This window comes from Panthera tigris, chromosome B3 (assembly GCF_018350195.1).
Source record: "Panthera tigris isolate Pti1 chromosome B3, P.tigris_Pti1_mat1.1, whole genome shotgun sequence".
Lineage (NCBI taxonomy): Eukaryota > Metazoa > Chordata > Mammalia > Carnivora > Felidae > Panthera > Panthera tigris.
Genome location: NC_056665.1, coordinates 78,901,278 through 78,921,161, shown reverse-complemented (window position 1 = coordinate 78,921,161; position 19,884 = coordinate 78,901,278). Strand labels below are relative to the sequence as shown.

Sequence of the window (19,884 nt, the reverse complement as noted above, 5' to 3'; positions counted from 1 at the left end):
TGTCTAGTTTTCCTGACTACAAACTCCATAAAGGCAGAGACCATATCAGTCTTCTTCACTTCTGTGTCCCTAGCTCCCGGCACAATGCTTGGTCCTTGGTCATTTCTCACTAAGTATTTATTGAACACATAAGTAAGTTTTTCCAGGTTGGTACATTTTGATATATCATAGCATAATAATTCCCCTATAGGTCAATATTGATCTCTAACTTTTTCTATAACAAACAAGATACCTTGTTTTATATATCCATTTCCATGTATCCATGCTTTAATTTCTGTGACAGTGAATTACTGAGGTGGGAATGATATAGGCATTTAAGATACTGGTAGTTGGAAATAAGAATCTTAACACTTATTAGGTTTATTCTATAAGAGAAAAATCTCCATCTTGTTCAGCCCAAATCCTTTTCTCATGCCTGCTCCTTCCTTACTCAGGCATTGAGGTATTTATTTACTTTTTAATTTTTTTTTAATGTTCATTTATTTTTGAGAGACAGAGAGAGACAGAGAATGAGTGGGGGGAGCAGAGAGAGAGAAAGACAGAATCTGAAGCAGACTGCAGCCTCTGCGCTGTCAGCACAGATTCCGATGCGGGGTTTGAACACACAAGCAGTGAGACCACGACCTGAGCTGAAGTTGGACGCTTAACCGACTGAGACACCCAGGCACCCTTTGAGGTATTTACTTTTAAATAAAGTTATTTATCTATTATTGATTTTAATGCCAAGGGGTATATGTCAAATTGTGGGTAGTGATTTGTCTTTGGGGCTTCTGCGGACACCTTTTAGTACCAACTCTCATTCAGTTGACTTCTGCAGAAGACTTTGCCTCCTTCCCACATTCTTTCCAAATGCTGGCTTTATTTTTAACTCTGGGAATGGCAGCAGGCTGCCGCTGCTATTACTGCTGCTTTAGATATTACCCTTCAACTGACTGTTCCCCATCTGCATTTTATTTGCTATGATCAACATCCCCTTTACCTGTTTTGGCATTGGAAATATTGGTTTCAACCTTTTCTGATGTAAAAAGTTGCCTCTTGCTAGAAGCTTGAACTGAACAGTTTTCTTATTTTTCAACCCTTTGAGAAGAATCAGGACTCTTACTGGTGCTTCAAATAATCCGAAAATATTTAAGTTCATGCGAGAACTAGCCTTGTGACGCTCCTACATTCTTCTTCCTGTTCAACATTGTTCCCTGTTTCCCTGAAATCCTGTTTTTTACACAAATATCTACTCTTCCTTTAGGTATAAGTCAAAGCATTCACTGATTTTCTCCAGATATACCAAAGCAGTCTTTCTTATAGACAATTTGTAATTATCAGCCTTAATTAAGAAGATTCATGTTTTATTATGTTTGCCTGTTCTCAAGTGTCTTTACCTGCCAGATTCTAAGCCCTCTGAAGATAGGAAGCAAGTGGTTAAAGGCATCTAGCTGTGCCTCCAAAGAGATTTGTGTTTGAATCGATTTTTGCTACTTTCTGGCTGTGTGAACTTGGGCAAACCACTTAGATGCAGTTGCCTCATCTACAAAAACAAAATAATTAAAAAAACAAAGTTAACATTGTTGCTGTGAAAAATTGAAAAGGTAATTCCTACTATGTGCTTAGAATGGTGACTGGAATCTTTTATGTGTCCAATAAATGCTATCTCTTGTGGCAGTGATGAAAATGTACCTTTTACTTTATTTTTTAAATGTTCTTTAATGTTTATTATTTTTGAGAGAGAGACAGAGAGAGACAGAGAGAAAGCAGGGGTAGGGCAGAGAGAGAGAGAGGGAGACACAGAATCGGAAGCAGGCTCCAGGCTCTGAGCTGTCAGCCAAGAGCCTGGCACAGGGCTCGAACACATGACCTGTGAGATATGACCCAAGCTGAAGTCAGCCACTCAACCAACTGAGCCACCCAGGCGACCCAAAAATGTACCTTTTAGATTGCAGACTATACAGCATCACTGACCCATAGCCTCAGCTGCCGCTCTCTAAAATGCATCCTTGTGTTTGCCCTGACACTGCACCTCCCACAGCCTATTCTTAGCCAATGAGAAATGTGGAGGGGACATTAACAGAGGCCCATTCTTGGGAAACGTGAGAGCACTCCGGCTTTATTTCCAGGACTCCCACCACCTTCTGAACTGCCTTAGAATTCCACTGCAGTCTAAAGTTTTTCCAAACGCACTTCCTTCCTTCCCCTTCTCCTTCACAAGTGTCAGATCTGTATCACAGTCTTATGGCTTTCCCACACTCTTCTGTCTCCTTTTTTATGTTCACCTGCTGGTTTCTTGTATTTCTAATTCTGCCTTGACGTTGGCTTCTTGGAGGACCTGGTCTAGCATAAGTGGTTCTGAAAGTGGTTTGAGAAACTGTGGCTGTGGTAAGTTCATTTGGAATTGGCTCACCTATAGCCTGGTGAGTCCAAATGATGCTATTCTGGTTGGTAGATGGGACATGAAGAGATTCTGGCACAATTTAGTAGTTGATAAGCATTTCACCAGGGGTGACCTGGAAAAATGTCCCTGTAAGGAAATGCTTTGGCAAGTGCAGTAATGCAGGTGTTTGAAAGATATGATGGAAACAATGCCAGTAAGACAGAATTGGCTGGTTATTGGTAAGTCATGTACATGTCTCACAGAAAGATAATGACAGACTAAGGGCAATAAATGACTAAGCATGATAACCAAAGAGCCTTCATGGCAACTTATAAAGAAGGCCCTTATTTTCTGCAGCGGAAAAGCAGATATATAGAGCAGCAGCCTGAAGATGTCATTATTAGGGTTGCAGAACTCCAGAGACATCTGAATACTCAGCCAGTACAGGTCTGTTATGCAAAGGTCAGAACCCTGGTGGGGAACACCTAGCACTGTGAAAATGGAATGGGGCATATGGTTTATTTCTTGTGATGATATTGGTTCTGTAAAACCCATAGATTCTTTGGGCTTGTAGAAGTGGTCTCCCTTCCCTAATAACAGCTAGGACTTCCCTGTACTGTATGATACTGAAGTCTTTCCTCCACAGGCTAACAGGTGCCTCCCTCAGGGACTATCCTCACCTTCTGTCTTGGTAGCCAAGGTGCTAACTAGGATTAAATCTCTGTATAACCCAGATGGGCCTCATAAAGGAGGGAAAAAGACAAAAGATTTGCAAAAATTCGTTAGTGTGTATCAGCAGGAGCCAGGGGAGTACATCAGGGATCAAGAGGGCCAGAATGTAAAACTAAATAGGAAGAATTTATTGACTTGGGAGCATTCTTGGGATACAGGATTAAAATGGTAATAGGAAACCCAGGGGAATAGCCCAAACTTGTTGTTGCTAAAGTGATCCTCAGAAGCTGTACAACATTTAGCAAAGTGGAACGAAATCCTGAGTTACCTTGGAAGATAATGAAAAAAGGAATAAAGGGTCTGAGGGAATTGGGCATCCTGGGATGGACGTCTTATGGAAGAATGGAAGACCCGTCAGAGGACTGTGTTCCTCAACATGGTTCAGAGGAAATACCATTCATTCAAAGCCATCAGGAATATACCAATAAGAGGGGCATCAAGATCATGAAGAAATTCAATGGTGGCTTTCCTCCTCAGTCCAGACTGACTACTGGGGATATAGTCACAGATGTAGGCTCATTAACATGTTTGGAAAGATGGAACCCAAAGAAATAGTCCTATGGTGGTGTCATGGCATCTGATTTAGAGCACAGGCCTTCAGGAAGTCCTGGGTAAGATCTTGTTCCCAGTATAACCACTGGGTCTGTGGACCCATTCCGTGGTCATTCCCACTTACCAAGTATATATATTTGAAACTGATATACTTGGCAGTTGGAACAAAACTCACACTGGGTACTTGGTCTGTGGAATATAAGCTATCATGGTAGGTGTTGGAGGGAGATTAGTGCCACTATCAAAGTTCTAACCATTGTACTTTTGGGAGTCTCTATCATGTTTCTGTTTATTTTGCCATATTTACCTTATCATATTTCCTTTTATTTTCTGTTTAGTTTGGGATTATAGAAACCCCATCCTGCAGAGTAACTCTACAGTTACTTTTTTAGTGCAGACTTTTTTTTTTTTTTTTTGATAGACTGGTGGAGACTTAACCAAGTAGTAGTCTTGGTAATGGTTTCTCTGCCTTATGTGATATTACTGTTGGAAGAAGATTATTAATATTTTAAGTACATGGTATGTGATCAGTAATTTGACATATTCATTCCTCTTCATTCCACTTAGAAAAGTAGATCAGAAACAGTTGCCTCTCGGATACATGAACTTTCTTGCTTCTGTTGGAATATAGTCCAAAGGAATCTGAAATGCATTGACCATCACACAGAATGTCACAGAGATCCATTACAAAAATGACATAATGCTGATTGGACAGGATAGGCAAAAGGTGGCTAGAATGCTGGTGGATTTGATAAGACACCTGTACTCCAAGGATGGGAAATAATCTGTAGTCAGTTTCAAGGATCTGCTACTCCTGTGAAATTCATGGGTACACAGGCCAGCAGTGTGCTGGGATATCTCCTCCAAAGTAAAAGATAAATTTCTGCATCTTGCATCCCTACACAAAGTACCAAGTACCTTGGTAGATCTTTTTTGGCTTCTGGATACAGCACATCCCACTCCTAAGAGTACTTCCTTAGTGCAGTAGTGGGTGACAGGGAGGCTGCCAGCTTTAAGTTGAGCTGGGATCTGCCAATAGGTCTGAAGTTCCAGGCTGCAGTGCTTCAGCCTGGCCATGTGAACCATATGATCCAGCAGACTCTAAGGTAGTCAGGTATTAGTATTGGGAAAAGATGCAGCCTAGAGATGATGACAGTACCCAATGGGAGAATTCAGTTGAAGGCTAATGGAATCTGGAACACCATGCCATCTGTAACACAGATTATACAGTCTTTGAGAAATAGCTCTTAACATGGTACTGGTCCTTAGTTGAAATGGAATGCTTGACTTATTTATTTATTTTTTTGACCGTGATTTACAAAGTATGTTCCTTTTTTAAGCTTGCTTGCTTGCTTATTTATTTATTTATTTATTTATTTATTTATTTATTTATTTATTTTGAGAGCAAGAGAGAGAGAGGGAGGGAGGGAAGGAGGAAGGGAGGGAGGGAGGGAGAGGGAGAACTGGGGAGGGGCAGAGAGAGAAGGAGAGAGACAGAATCCCAAACAGGCTCTACATTGTCAGCACAGAGCCCAACATAGGGCTTGGAGTCATGAACCATGAGATCATGACCTGAGCCAAAATCAGGAGTCAGGTGCTTAACAGACTGAGCCACCCAGGCGCCCTAAAATGCTTGACTTTTGAGCAAACACCAAGTGACCAAGTATCTGGAAACATTCACTATAAGCTAGATTTGGTCAGAACTGCCAAGCAGCACTTATTCTTAGTTGAGAATGGGACATTCAGATTGAGCCCAAGCAGGACCAGATGTACAAGTAAGATACATGAGTAAGTAGCCATACTCCCATGTCACCCATTGTGGCTGATTGTTCCAGTGCTCCTTTCCTAGTTCATACCTGTGTGAGCCCTTGTAAAAATCACAGAGGAGTAGGAAAAAGTCTGACCTTGGCACATTGTAGGGGCTTAATAGACAGTGAGTGAATGCAAGGATTTGGTTAAGCTTCTGTTTTTGTGTGGGTATCATTCCTGTTCTATAGATGAAGAAACTGAGGCCAAGTGACATAAAATTCATTACATATAAGACGTGAGTAAGGGACTGGAAAACAGATGTCCTGCCTCATGCTATAATATGCTTTCTATGACATGCTCCTGTTTTTCATGTTTACCACAGGATGTTATCTTCAGTTTGGAAGGAGAATCAGGTTCATTATTAGAAATTAAATTATAACACAGTTAATGTTCCACATTTAAAACGTTTAAAGTGCCATGCCCTATTTGCTAACCTAAAAACTGGTATCCACATATGTTGAGTCACTTTTTTTCAATTATTTGCAAAAAATGGATGGAGATTGGGAGGGGCTGTGAATTTACGCATACTAATGAAACCTTAAAATAAAATGTTTCCATGTGAAACTTCCAGTCTTGTTGGATAACTTTACTTGATTGAAAATTACTTGAGAAAGATGAAATCATAAATTACCTTAAATTTACTGAAAGCCTGTGAACACCTATATTAGGTGTGAAGCCGATGAAGTTTCATCTTGAGTGGAAATAAGTTGAGAAAACACAGCTAACATTTCAGATATATCTCCTGAAAGAAGACTGACATTATTAGCTCCATTGGGTCCAATACTGAGCAACACTTCCAGTACATTTCTGCTATCGTTACAATTGCTAAAGTTCCAGTTAGCATTCACAATTTCCACTGCTATCACCCATATTTCCTTTTGTGCATATTTATTCTTTTTCTACTACTGATGACTCGTTCATTCATTTATTCCTTCATTCAACAAAGCTTTACCTTACCATATGGTGGGCACCGTGCTCTTGTAGAATTGTTTCTACCTCATTAGTGGCAAATAACATATTGTTAAATTATGACAAGGTGTCATTTTGCAGATAAAATGAAGCAAGAGATATATAGTAACTTCTTCAGTGTCACACAGTAACCTCTTCAGTGTATGAAGGATTTGAGCTTCAGACCAGGAAGTGTGGTTCTGGAGCCTGTGCTTTTAACCATGATATAATTTCTCACAAAGTTAATAGTGTTGTATCATTTCTCTGATTTAAGGCATCCCTGGTATATTTATATGGGAAACATATACAGAATTCTGTCAGGAGAGTAAAACATAATGACGAAAATTAGGAAAGTCTTTTGGGGTCCATTAAATATTTTTGTGGGACTGTGGCAATTTACCTTGGGCCTTGGAAAAAGGCTTACTATTTTTAAACATATATATATATATATATATCACAAAGCATTTTAAAAAAACTGATAGGTGTTATGGCTGAATCAACTGTCTTAGAATTTGGTATTATACACATGAAAATTAAATACACCTGGATATATGACTTAGTCATACAAAGTCATACTAAGTCATAAATTATGGGAATACAATTTGGATGAAAATATGAATGAACAGTGGCAAGGCTATTGGGAAAAGATGTCAATGTAATGCATTTGGAGTTGTATTTGTATGAATTTTTTGTGATCAATAAGATGTGGGTGATGATAAGCTCATTTTAGAATTCTTCAGAAATATATATATATATATATATATATATATATATATATATATGATATGATATGTCTAAGGTTTATGATTAGAAATAAAACAGACCAGTTACCTAATACTCAAAGATCATGTTGACTGAGGTTGACTTGAGAGATCTACTGGATAGGACCCTACCATGATTTTGGAATGGTGAGCTCTTTCTCCTTAAGGTCATTGTAGTTTTATCGCAATAGTATTTTTAAAATATGTGCTATGTTTTGATGGATACAAGTTTGTATATACTAGATATTAAAATCTTCAAATGATTGAGGTGAAAGAGACCTGGAGTGCATGCAATTAAGAATAACCAGATACTGTCTTTTTTCTTTTAAAAGCAGAAGTAATTCCATAGTCCACGCCAGTAAGAAGTTTTTACTGTTTTCTAATCACTATATTGGGTGTTCTTGTAACCTATAACATCCTTTGAAATTAATTCAACAAACTGATTTTACTAAAGTAAAAAATAAACAAAAAGTCTGTCACAATTTGGACATCCTGGACTAGGAATCCTATATTATTTCCAACTGGTCCTGGGGTTTTGTTTCCCAGTTGTGTGCAGTCATGGCCATCTGCTTTCATGGCACTGTGACAGCTCACACTCTTGTTGGAGTCCTGACTTGCTTAGCTAAACAGGGGTTTCAAGTTGATATTCAAATAAAAATCTTTCTACTGAGCTCTGATCTATTAAATTCTACCCTCCATTCATTTTTATACTCAGTAACAATACAGCACTTTAATACTCATCCATAATTCAATTTATCCACAAGACCAAGTTTTCATTAAACAAACTTTTATTATATAATTGATTTAGATTTACAGAAAATTTACAAAGACAGTACAGAGAGTTCCCATATACTCACACCCAGTGTACCTCATTATTAGCATCTTACAGTGGTATGGTGTTTGACACAATAATGAATCAATATTGATAACCTCAGTAATAACTGAAGTCCATACTTGATTCATATTGGCTTACATTTTACCTAATTTACCTTTTTCTCTCCCAGGATCCTTACATTTAGTTGTCGTATCTCCTTGGACTCTTCTTGATTGTTACTATTTCCCAGACTTTCTCTGATTTTGGTGACCTTAAGGGTTTTAAAGAGTGTTGGCTAGGTATTTTGTAGAAAGTCACTTACATAGGACTTGTCTGATTATTGTATTGTTATTAAACTAGGATTTTAGGAGGGAGATCACAGAGGTAAAGTGGCATTTTTGTCAAATGATTCGTTACTGTGGATGTTGTCTTTGATCACTTGGATTAGGTAGTATTGGAAAATTTTCCTTACTGGATAGTTAAGTTTTGAAAAATCCCTAGTTTATGGGGCGCCTGGGTGGCCCAGTCGATTAAGCATCCAAAGTGTGCTCAGGTCATGATCATGAGTTTGAGCCTCGTATCGGGCTCTGTGCTGACAGCTCCGGGCCTGGAGCCTGCTTTGAATTCTGTGTCTCCTACCCTCTGCCCCTCCCCCGATCACACTCTTTCTGTCTGTCTCTCTCAAAAATAAATGAACATTTAAACAATTTTTAAAAATCCCCTGTTTTTTCTGTATTCTTTGAAGAAAGTCATACTGAGAAGCCAAGACTTAAGAAGTGGAGAGTTAGGGGCTATTGGGTGGCTCAGTTGGTTCAGTGTCCGACTTCAGCTCAGGTCATGATCTCATGGCTCCTGGGTTTGAGCCCCGCGTCGGGCTTTGTGCTGACAGCTCAGAGCCTGGAGACTGTTTCCGATTCTGTGTCTCCCTCTCTCTCTGCTCCTCCCCCACTCATGCTGTCTCTCTCTGTCTCTCAAAAATAAAATAAAACATTAAAAAAAATAAAAATAAAGAATTGGAGAGTTATCCTCCACTTCAGTGAGGAAGAAGTGTCTACATAGTTTATTTGGCATTCTTTTGCGTTGGGGATTTGTCTATTATCTCCCTTTTATTTATTCAATCATTTATATGTCAGTATGGATTCGTGAATATTTATTTTAGATTTTGGACTAAAATTCAATGCTGTTTTACTTATTTTTTTTTGTTCAAATTGTGTCGGTTTTGGCCACTGGGAATTCTTTCAGTTGGCTCCTATGTCCTTTTGATATACCCCCATTTTGTGTGTGTGTGTGTGTGTGTGTGTGTGTGTGTGTGTGTGTATGTTGTTAACACTTCCTTACTTTCTGGCATTAGTATACACTCTAGCCTCATTTTGTATATTTTCTGCCCAGTGCTAGAATCAACCAGTTTTTCAAGCAACTCTGATTCTTTCCATTGGAAAATGGTGGTACAAACCAAGTGAGTACTAGTTATACTCATTTCTACTGGGATGTCTTTGCTTTTAGGCCCTTTCATCTGACAGAGAAAAGAAAAAAATATATCAAATAACCTGTGTGTGTGCATGCATATTGTATCTGTATTTATATCAATCTCTATATCTATATACCCCCTCACTGTATATATCTATGTATGTGTATGTGTATGTGTATCTACATATATGTAGAGAGGGGGGAAGGAATTTTACATATATATATATATATATATATATATATATATATATATATCCATCTGTATCTATATTACGTTCAAATTGATGTCTCTAATACACTACCACATGAATCATTCTAGCTTTTTCTTGCTCATTTATAATTTCTCATTCCGACAGTGAGAAACCTGGCTCTTACCATCTAGCACCCATTTGCTTACTTATTCAGTTCCAGCATACATGCACAGTGGTTTCAGAATTGTTAAACTTTACCAACTTTATGAGCTACAATATGGTATTTATGCACACTTTCTTTTGTGTTTGGTGTTAGAGTCCACTCATTTCCAGTTATTTAGGTCAGCATTTTTCCCTTACCACCTTTAGTGAGATTATTTCATACATTTGTAATGTAGTTAGATTTTTTTTGTCACATTCTGTGATCCCTTGACTTCCTAAATGTCTTTTTTAAAACTTTTATTAAGTTTCACTCTTCTTCCTTTAAAGTCTTATGGATTTGACAAATGTACCATGTCATATATCCCCAATTACAGTATCATAAAGAACACTTTCCCTGCCCTAAAATTCCTCTGTGCTTCACATATTCAACCCTTCCCCATTCCCCAAGACTACTTTTCAAGTTACACTCTACCCAACTGTCATTTTCCTCTTGAAATATTTTACATAGAAAGATGATCTATGTTTCAATTTCTAGTATTTTATAGTTGATAGTATAAAAGGTTGTGTGTCTGTGTATGTGTGTGTTTGTGCGTGAGTGTGAAGAATACCAATATCCAGTTCCTTGTTATTTGATGATGTAAATATGTATATTCATGTAAAAATGAACTAACTTTTGCACCAGTGAGAAGCTAAGCGGTGCTTACTGTGTAATAAATAACCAGATGAACCTCTTATTTCATCTTCTTTTCATTTTAACGTCATGGGATATAATATGAGAATTGGGTGTATTGCACCGTCACATTCAGTTAATCTATATTAAAGCCTCACAAGTTGAGAGAAATCAATGACCCTCTGTGACCAAATGGTTAGTGCTAGATGTTTAGTAGATGGCGGATAGCTAAAAATAGACAGGGAGTAAAAGAACAAAGCTGATTTGTTTATATAGACATCTACATCAAATCTTCTTTGTATTCTAATTTTCCTTTCCAAATATAACTTCTGAAACTTGAATCTCATTTATTTTTTGCACTGTTTTTTGTTTAACTGACACCAGGAAAATATGTCTGTTTATTGTAGAACAAATACAGTTTTCTTAAAACATTTTAAAAACATGCAAAAGTTCATGTTTTATAATGATATTAGGGTTTCTTTAGGTAGGAGTTCTGCATTTCAGAGGATCCATATGTGATACAAACAGTGAACAATTGGGAACACTAGCTGATAATGATATGATCATTTTTGGCAGTCTCTTTATGTAAGTTCTGGCAGAAGCATAGTAATACATTAGTCATTTTCACAGAGAAGATACTGGTCCATGCCAGTCTCTTATTTGGGGTGCCATCTGCACCTTTTTTTGTCAGTAAATTCAAAAAGAAAATATATCCATTGATGGATACTATTTCTATTTTTTAATCATTGTTTGAAGCAAACTATACCATTCTTAGAGTGTAACAAATACTGCACACAACTAAAATTGCTTCTGGTTATCCTTTATTAACTAGAATACCTGACTCAAAATTGCTCCAATAAGTTTTAACACTTCCATTTAATTTAAATTGTTCACAATTTACTATCTCTTGAGCTCTTGGTTAAACATACAAGGAGACAGCGAGTCCTACTTTTTGCTTCCTTAATCACGGAGCAACTCACTTGACCCATATTGTTTCACTTCCTTTATCTGCAAAAGTGGTAATAAGGATGCATGGTATTTGAAAAGATAGGCTGTATTTCTATTAAGGTTAGCAACAACTAAAGTTGATCTAAACTTGCAAGTTAGTGATAACATTATAAAGTCAGGCTTTTCAAAGTTTGCTGACTCACTTTAACTAAAATATGCAGCTAGATAACAGAAATTATACACAGTTTATAAACTCTTTGAAGACAACGTCATATTTTACTCATGTTTTGAATATAGTGAACACTAGATAATTGTTGTGCTGAATTGAGGCATGGATGGACTTACTATAATGACTTAAGAGAAGCTTCTGAAATAGTCAGGGAGGGAAGTTCACAGGCATGCGTTGGTATAAAATAGCGTTTAGAAAAATGGTTTCTTATTATTATTTTGGATGAGTAAGAAGAGAAAACTGTTACTTCCTCCCAGGTTAACTTGAAGAATTTTATGGCTTTGCTAAATTGTTTAGAAGTTATAACAAAGAAAAGGTCATTCAGAATAATGAGTATCACTTAAGTAACTACTATATAAATAGAGTTGAATTTTCCAAACTATGCAAGTAACTAAAGAGAAATCTCATTTTTTAATAATAACTAAAAACCCTGTTTTGTTGCCTAAATTTACCAGTGAAAGGCCATTTTGCCAGTGATTAAGAATGAATGAAATATTGAGAAATAGTAATATCCTTTGAACTAACTACGACTGAAAAAACGTCTTTAATATTTTAAATCATAACAGCATGGTATCTTTAATCTTGTATTTAAGATGTAGTACCTCATATAAAGGTAACTGTCTGATTGCTTGTGATTTCTCTAGGTATCTCAGATGGCTATCTCCAGTCCATAGAATAGACTACTGAGAAAGAAATTTATTAGAGCTGGTTGTCCAAATGCTTGGAGAGTAGTTGTTTCTGTAGCCATCTATATCAACAGTCATTCCTTAATTCTGTTCAGTTAATGGCCCCAGAACAATCTGGATTTGGTATGAAATCTCACAATGGGTTTGTTTTAGTTATATCCTGTACAGTCATTTTAGTCATTTTAGTACATGTGGCTCTGTAGGTGGCAAACAGCATATATTGTTGGGTAGGCCACTGAGCAGGATGTTTTTCTTCTATACGGTTGATACCAAGTTACTGGTTATTTACTGAAGGAAGATTTGTTTACTAAAACAAAACAAAACAAAACAAAACATAAAACCAAAATAGGTGAGTGGAAGCAAGGCAATTATATGTAAGTCATTCCTTTTCAAGTTTTGTATTTTGGATGGATGTTCCTAAATTAGATTTGTACCGTGATGCTATAAAGCATTGGAAAAAGTCTCCCCAATCCTATTTTATTTGAGTCAAAAGGGTATCCAAGGCTTTGAGAAGAATTTGAGAAAGTCAGGATCAACAGACAAATGGACACAAATACCCTTCCCAGTTCTGAAAATGAGGTTTATAGGAGTGGAAAAGGCTTGATGTCTTCAAAATTAGACTTGATCCTGGGTAAATACTAGTATGGTTGTTAACAAATATCCCCTGTGTAATTATATTTCTAAGATAGATAGATAGAGATGTGGATATAGATATGTATCTAACTGTAGGTAAACCCCAAAAGGCTCTGCCTGATCCTAGAGACATATCACATGTAGGGTTTACCCCTTATTAAGTCAGAGGCAGGTAATAGCAGTATTTCCTCCTCTGAAAATATCCTATTTTCCTTATCAGGCTCAGTGATATGAGTAAATAGTTGCCTGGCCCTGGAAGTTATGCCTTCATTCTGTCATGGACTCTCTCCCAAGTGGATTTCCAGTTGTTTAGAGTCATGTAGAGATATGCACATAGGGACGCTTCAAACGCACTTCATCTTCATTTCCCAAAAATTTCAGAGTTAAACCTGAGAGCACTTACCCTCCCTTGTGAAATCCAATGCCATCGCAATTAACATAACTGTTATATATGTTATAATCGTAAAGTAAAATCATCATACTCAATGTCAGCCACGTTATAAGCCTGACAAATAATAAGTATTCCTCAGTCTTTGTGGGGTATTATTCTGTGAATTTATAAACCAAATAAACCACTCTAATTTTTTTAAGTTTTTTTTTTTTAATTTTGAGAGAGAGAATCTCAAGCAGGCTCTGTGCTGATGTGGGGCTCTATCTCACAACTGTGAGATCATGACCTGAGCTGAAATCTAGAGTTGGATGCTTAACTGACTGAGCCACCAGGGTGCCCCAACCACTCTAATTTTTTAAAGCTATTTGTTTGGATTCTAAAATCTTCCACTGATAACTTCTCAAAACTGCCATATAGTGAACACAAGGAGGAACAGGAACGTTTTCTTCTAAGCATTGCAGATAAGCAAACATGTATCTAAAAATGTATTACCTTATAATCAAAGATCATTCTAAATTCCTCTGGTTAGTAGGTACCTTCATCAGTTGTATAATGTTTAAAATCCCACAAACTCTGTACCTCTTCCTCCATTCAGAAACCCCTGCACAGTTTCCCTGCAGCACTGGAAAAAAGGCAATGCCTTTCCACTATGATTCTCAAGTTTGGAATGTGTTTTGAAGTGCGTAAGAGTTATCTTGTTGTTTAATTGTCAAGTTGACAAAGTGAGGTTTTCCTGTCGTGAAAAAGCCTGTGTAACATCAAGCGCTTACCTGTCTTCTCAAATATCTATGCCACCCAATTTATTTAACCATTCTTTTGGCTGTTGAGCTAGAATTCCACCATCACATATCTCTTCAGTCCCGATGACACAAAAACACAAAGAAGCCAAAGATATAGCAGAGAAGACTGAGCTTTCAGAAGTACAAGCAATCCTAGGAGACCTTACTTGATGTTTTGACAATCTATCTTCCCAAGAGAGAAAAATTAAATAGAAGGAGGATAGAAAGAATAAAAAAAATAAGTAAAAAAAGGAGAGGAACTCAAGGGGCTTCATACTGGTACTCTATAAGTAATGTTTCATGAAATAATTTTTCCCAAATGTATTTCTTCATTACTTAAATCAATAAATAATAAAAATCTTTTCATTATATCCAAGTCCAACCTAGTGTACTTTCTGTTCAATTTAAAGTATGTAATGGTTAACTATTGCATGCAAATAATTTTAGAGGAGAATGATTGAAAAAATTCAAAGCACAAAACTAAATCTTATTCTGTACCTTTGAAGATCCCAAAGATGTTCAATAAAGAAGGTTTGCTAATGGAATAATAGAATACCAAAATTTTCATCAATAAAAGTTTCTAAGTTACATATGATATTATTGATTAAATTGTATTCAAACCTATCATTGTTTGAAAATAATTTCCTAGGGTTTATACATTTCATAAATACTTTATGTGATTTTTCAAGACTAAAGCTAGTTGGTTTTAGCTTATATGACTCATATTTTCAGTGATTATTATTATTTTCATATGGAATGCTTCACAAATTTGCATGTCACCCTTGTGCAGAGGCCATGCTAATCTTCTCTGTATCGTTCCAATTTTAGTATGTGTGCTGCTGAAGTAAGCACTTTCAGTGACAATTTTTAACACTTAAATTGAAACTCAGAGGACTTTTTCAATCTTGTTCAGTGCATACAAATGTGAGTCAAAATGAAATGATAATGGGAATTATGAAGGTTTGGTACATTAAGTAATGATGATGAGTACTAGGTTATAAGAAGTCAAACTACATTTTGTGCAACTTGGTAGTAGCTAGAAGCTTGAGAATTTGAGTGCCTCCACAGTGGGAGAGTACCAGTGAACACCTATGCAAGATGTCTGCTAGAACAACAGGACAACCAACAGGCTACATGATAGAAAAAAGCAAAGTGAAGTACTGATTATAAGTGGTGCTTAACTTTATTAAGTCAAGAGAGTACTCAAAGTCTGTGTCTGACAAAGGCACATTATTTTGTCATAATCATGTTCATGAGCTGTCTTGTGGCTTCCAGTCAAGGCCTGCCATTTATCTAAAAGAAGTGGAAGCCTTGAAAATGTTAATTAGGTTATAGCCTGATCAACATTGAAGTACCTTTAATTTAGAAGTTTCCATCATTTTCTTTGAAATGCTCTCACATGTTCATAAGAAAAACAGACATAGAATTGTGACAGTATCAAAAGTCAACCTGCTACACAAACTCCTTTGAAGTCTTCAACTGTGTCATCACATATGTCTAAATGAAAACCTAGTGATTATCTCTTTGGAAATATTTCTAAAATATCAACAAAAAGTGAACTTGCCCTTCCATCATGGAAATCTATTCCCTGTAGGTATATGTTCTCTTAGCTTAAAATACAATGTACTGTTGGCCTTATATTCAGGTAGAGTAAGTCCTATTTGTGATAATTTGGTAAGATAGCTATGATGTTTCATCCTCCTATACAATTAAGCTTTTTCATACTTACATTCATTACTGGACTTCAGTTCTTGTATATGAAGCCATCTTGGGAGAGGTAACACATTAGACTGGTTTTGCCATCATTTGTTACTGTGAATGAGTTTATCGACTCTTTCTTTACCAGCCTTTAGACAGGAACTCTGGGAAGATGGGTTTAAAGAAAGTATAAGCACTTTAGAGAAGTATAAAACAGACTGGAAGGGGAATGTTAAGGTTTCAAAACAAAGGCAGAATAATATAAACTTCTGGCTATAATTTCCTTTAATTTTGGTAATCTATAGCAATATTCTTGGTAAGAATGGAATGACAGAACCAGCTGTTGACAGATTATTTTTCTATAATCCATATTAACTAAACACAAACTATTAATGCAATATGTCTTCTACTTTGGGGATGTGAGGAAATTTTTTCAATGTCAGTAAATGATCTGTTGAGAGGGAAAAAAAATCACATACATAAGTTGGATTGACTTTCCAGGTACGTACATTGGAAATGACTAAGAAGTAAATAGTATCATTACAAAAGGAAAAGGAAAACCTGAAGAATAGCAATTGCCTTTTTGAGTTCCTAGGAACAATTACATGGAGTTTTCTTTTATTTTTTTAATGTTTATTCATTTCTGAGAGAGAGAGAGAGAGAGAGAGAGAGAGAGAGAGAGAGAGGGAGAGAGAGAGAGAGAGGAAGGAGGGGGCAGAAAGAGAGGGAGACACAGAATCTGATGCAGGCTCCAGGCGCTGAGCTGTCAGCACAGAGCCCAACACTGGGCTCAAACCCATGAACTGTGAAATCAACCTGAGCTGAAGTCAGATGCTCTACTGACTAAGCCACCCAGGCACCCCACAATTACATGGAGTCTAAATCACGTCATTGGTGAATTCTTTTAAAGTTTATTTACTTATTTTTTATAGAGAGAAAGTGAGTGGGGCAGAGGCAGAGAGATAGGAGGACAGAAGATCAAAAGTGGTTCTGTACTGACAGCAGAGAGTTTGATGTGGGGCTTGAACTCATGAACTGTGAGATCATGACTTGAGCTGAAGGCAGATGCTTAACCAACTGAGCCACCCAGGTGCCCCCACTGTTGAATTTTTTTAATCAAAGTATTCTTTTTTTAAGTTTATTTATTTATTGAGAGAGAGAAGAGAGAGAGAGAGAGAGAGAGAGAGAGAGAGAGAGAGAGAGAGAGAGAGAATATACCAAGCAGGCTCCACGCAGTGAGCACAGAACCCAATATGGGGCTTGAACTCACAAACAGTGAGATCTCGACCTGAGGTGAAATCAGAAGTTTGACTCTCAACTGACTGGGTCACCCAGGTGCCCCTTAATCAAAGTATTCTTAAGTTTATAGAATTACTAGTTCTATCCTTTTAAAAAGAATAGTTGATACTCATTTTCTAAACTTTTCTACCTCCTGTTCTTTTCAATTTATTCTGTTCTGATTTCTTTCCTCATCACTCCACTGAAAGAGCTCTCAGTAATGTCATTGTTGACTTCTGACCTGACAAATTCAACAGATGTTTTCCAGTATTCCCTTTGTTCTACTGATGCTGTTCATCTATCCTTTTTTTTTTTGCATCTCTTTTTTGTTTTAATTTTTAAATGTTAATTTATTTTTGAGAGAGAGAGAGAGACAGAGCACAAGCAGGGGAGGGGAAGAGAGAGACACACACAGAATCCGAAGCAGGCTCCAGGCTCTGAGCCATCAGCACAGAGCCCAACGCAGGGCTCAAACTCAGGAGCCTTCGAGCTGTGAGATCATGACCTGAACTGAAGTCAGATGCTCAACTGACTGAGCCACCGAGGTGGCGCCCTATCTCTTCTTGATATTTCTTCTCCTTGTCTTTTCTGTGACTCTCTCTTGGTCCCATTTTCTCTTAGTGTTTTCACCACCTAAAAGTCTAACTCTCAGTCTTCTTCATAAGCTCCTCTTCCTCCATACATTCATTATACACAGGCATACCTCAAAATTCCACTTTCTATTCTTCTTATTTATATCCATCCTTAGATGATAACACTGACACCTAAGATTTACTTATCATTTGTAATGATTGTTCCTAACAATCAGGAAAATAGAGGATGCAGGGTTAGCCCTGCTGAGTCTAGAGGTGAAGACTGTCTAGTGAATGGAACTGGGGACAATGGAAAATAGCACATCATCTCCATATCCTATGCAAAGCCTTGCTTCAGACCATCATCGCCTCTCACAGACTATGTGCCAGGCATTGTCAGAAGAAGTGTATATGAAAAGTTATATAAAATAAATCAAAAGGTCATGATATTCTACTTGTCTAGCATAAATCTACTCTTAGGAGTGATTGAATAACCATTTGCTAATTGTTTGGGTCTACTAAATAGGTCATAGGAAGTTCATCTGGTCTAGCAACTTCCTAGTATTACTCAAGAATTAAAAAAAAAAGACAAGAACAGATGCTGTTGTAGAGGTCATGCCAAGAAAATGTGAAGCTTTGAAGCTTTTCATTTCCTTGCAACTACCACCATTACCTCTTCAAATTTCAAATTGAGTGTTTGTCAGTATTAAGTCAAAGAGACAAGCTGTTCATGCCACAAATTCATCATATTCTCTAAGTATACATGACAAATGTATCTTAGTTAGACTGTTCTCCTTAAGGTAAAACCTTTAGGCAATTAGCTTAAAAGAAATTGTTATTTTATTGGTAAGCATATAAAACCCCTGCTTGTAGAATTCATAGAATGTGACCACCCAGATTGTATTATTCAGTGATCTACGGATCATTGTAGTACTGTGGATCAATATGACTAAGTTACATGTTTTCCCTAAGAATGGTTATCCCAAGGGTATGGTTAATTTAGAAGAGGAAATAATAGAAGATGAAAATATACACTTTCTCCTGGGGCCTAGAACTAAATAAAATAAGTGGTGATACTATTTTTACTTAAAATATCAGAATGTAATAGATACCTCCTCTCAGAAAATTGTACCCTAGTCCTTAAACTTTCTCAAATGTCCCTCTGTTCCCAGACGTGCTATCTGAGATGTGCCTAGCTGTACACTAGGTATTGGTATTTATTTATGACTACCTGGACTGGACATGCTCAGAACAGCCTGTAGAGATTAAGTAATTAAAATAGAAAGAGAAGAAAAAGACGAACAGTAGGTACAGTGTGTCTTAAGGGCCTTCCTTTGCTTGTCCAGGTCTTCTGTAATACCTGGATATCTTGTCCTCATTGTGTTCTTTAAGATAGTATTACATCCTTTCAATAAAATCCCTGTTTTGTTTGAACTCATTTGTATTGGAATGCATATTTGTGTTTGTTGCCTACTATTTGCCTACCCAAAAACCCATTTCATCTGGGAGCAGCATGCTCTTTTTAGAAATTGTTCCTTTTCTCTGCTTCTCAGTCTTACTCTTCTTCTACAGTTTCTGTGGAAGGTGCTATATATTTTTTTATATATATAAACCCTATGCAATGACCACAGTTGACTATCCCAGAGATTGGCACCTGGCCAAGGTGTAGACCAATCACAACCCTTCCTTAGTATGTCTGGATCTGGAAGGAAAGAGAACATTAGACCATTTTTTCACCACTGGCAACTTTTTCAAATATAAAATTCAATAAGGTCAATTAATTTTTCCTGCTAGTGCAAGTCAGCCATAAAAGACAAGCCAACACATGAAACACAGTGAGGGAAGAATATTGAAGATGTTCATGTTATTGCTTCTAGCTGATCTTTAGACTAGCCTTGTCTTTGACATTTTCATCCTTACTCGTTTAAACCATTCTTAGATTTTCTTTTTAAAAATATCTATTTATTTATTTATTTATTTTGAGAGAGAGAAGGGGGCAGAGAGAGAGGGAAAGAGAGAGAACCCCAAGCAGGCTCCATGCTCAGCAGGGAGCCTGACGTGGGCTCTATCTCAGGATCCTGAGATGACCTGAGCCTCAATAAAGAGCCGTATAGTTAGACTGAGCCACCTAGGCACCCTAAACGTTTCTTAGGTTTTCTGAGCCAATAATTCCCATACATGCCTAAGCTTGTTTAAATTGGT

General features: G+C 37.0%; 1 long non-coding RNA gene and 1 other non-coding gene across 3 annotated transcripts in view; one reads left to right on the top strand and one right to left on the bottom strand.

Moving 5' to 3' along the window:
• LOC122239247 overlaps window positions 1–19,884 on the top strand; it is a 93,627-nt gene that overhangs the window by 28,116 nt on the left and 45,627 nt on the right. The gene's annotated exons all lie outside the window — the stretch shown is intronic.
• On the bottom strand, window positions 14,880–14,986 carry LOC122239792. Its single transcript, XR_006219177.1, has one exon. It is a non-coding gene; the product is annotated as a U6 spliceosomal RNA (small nuclear RNA).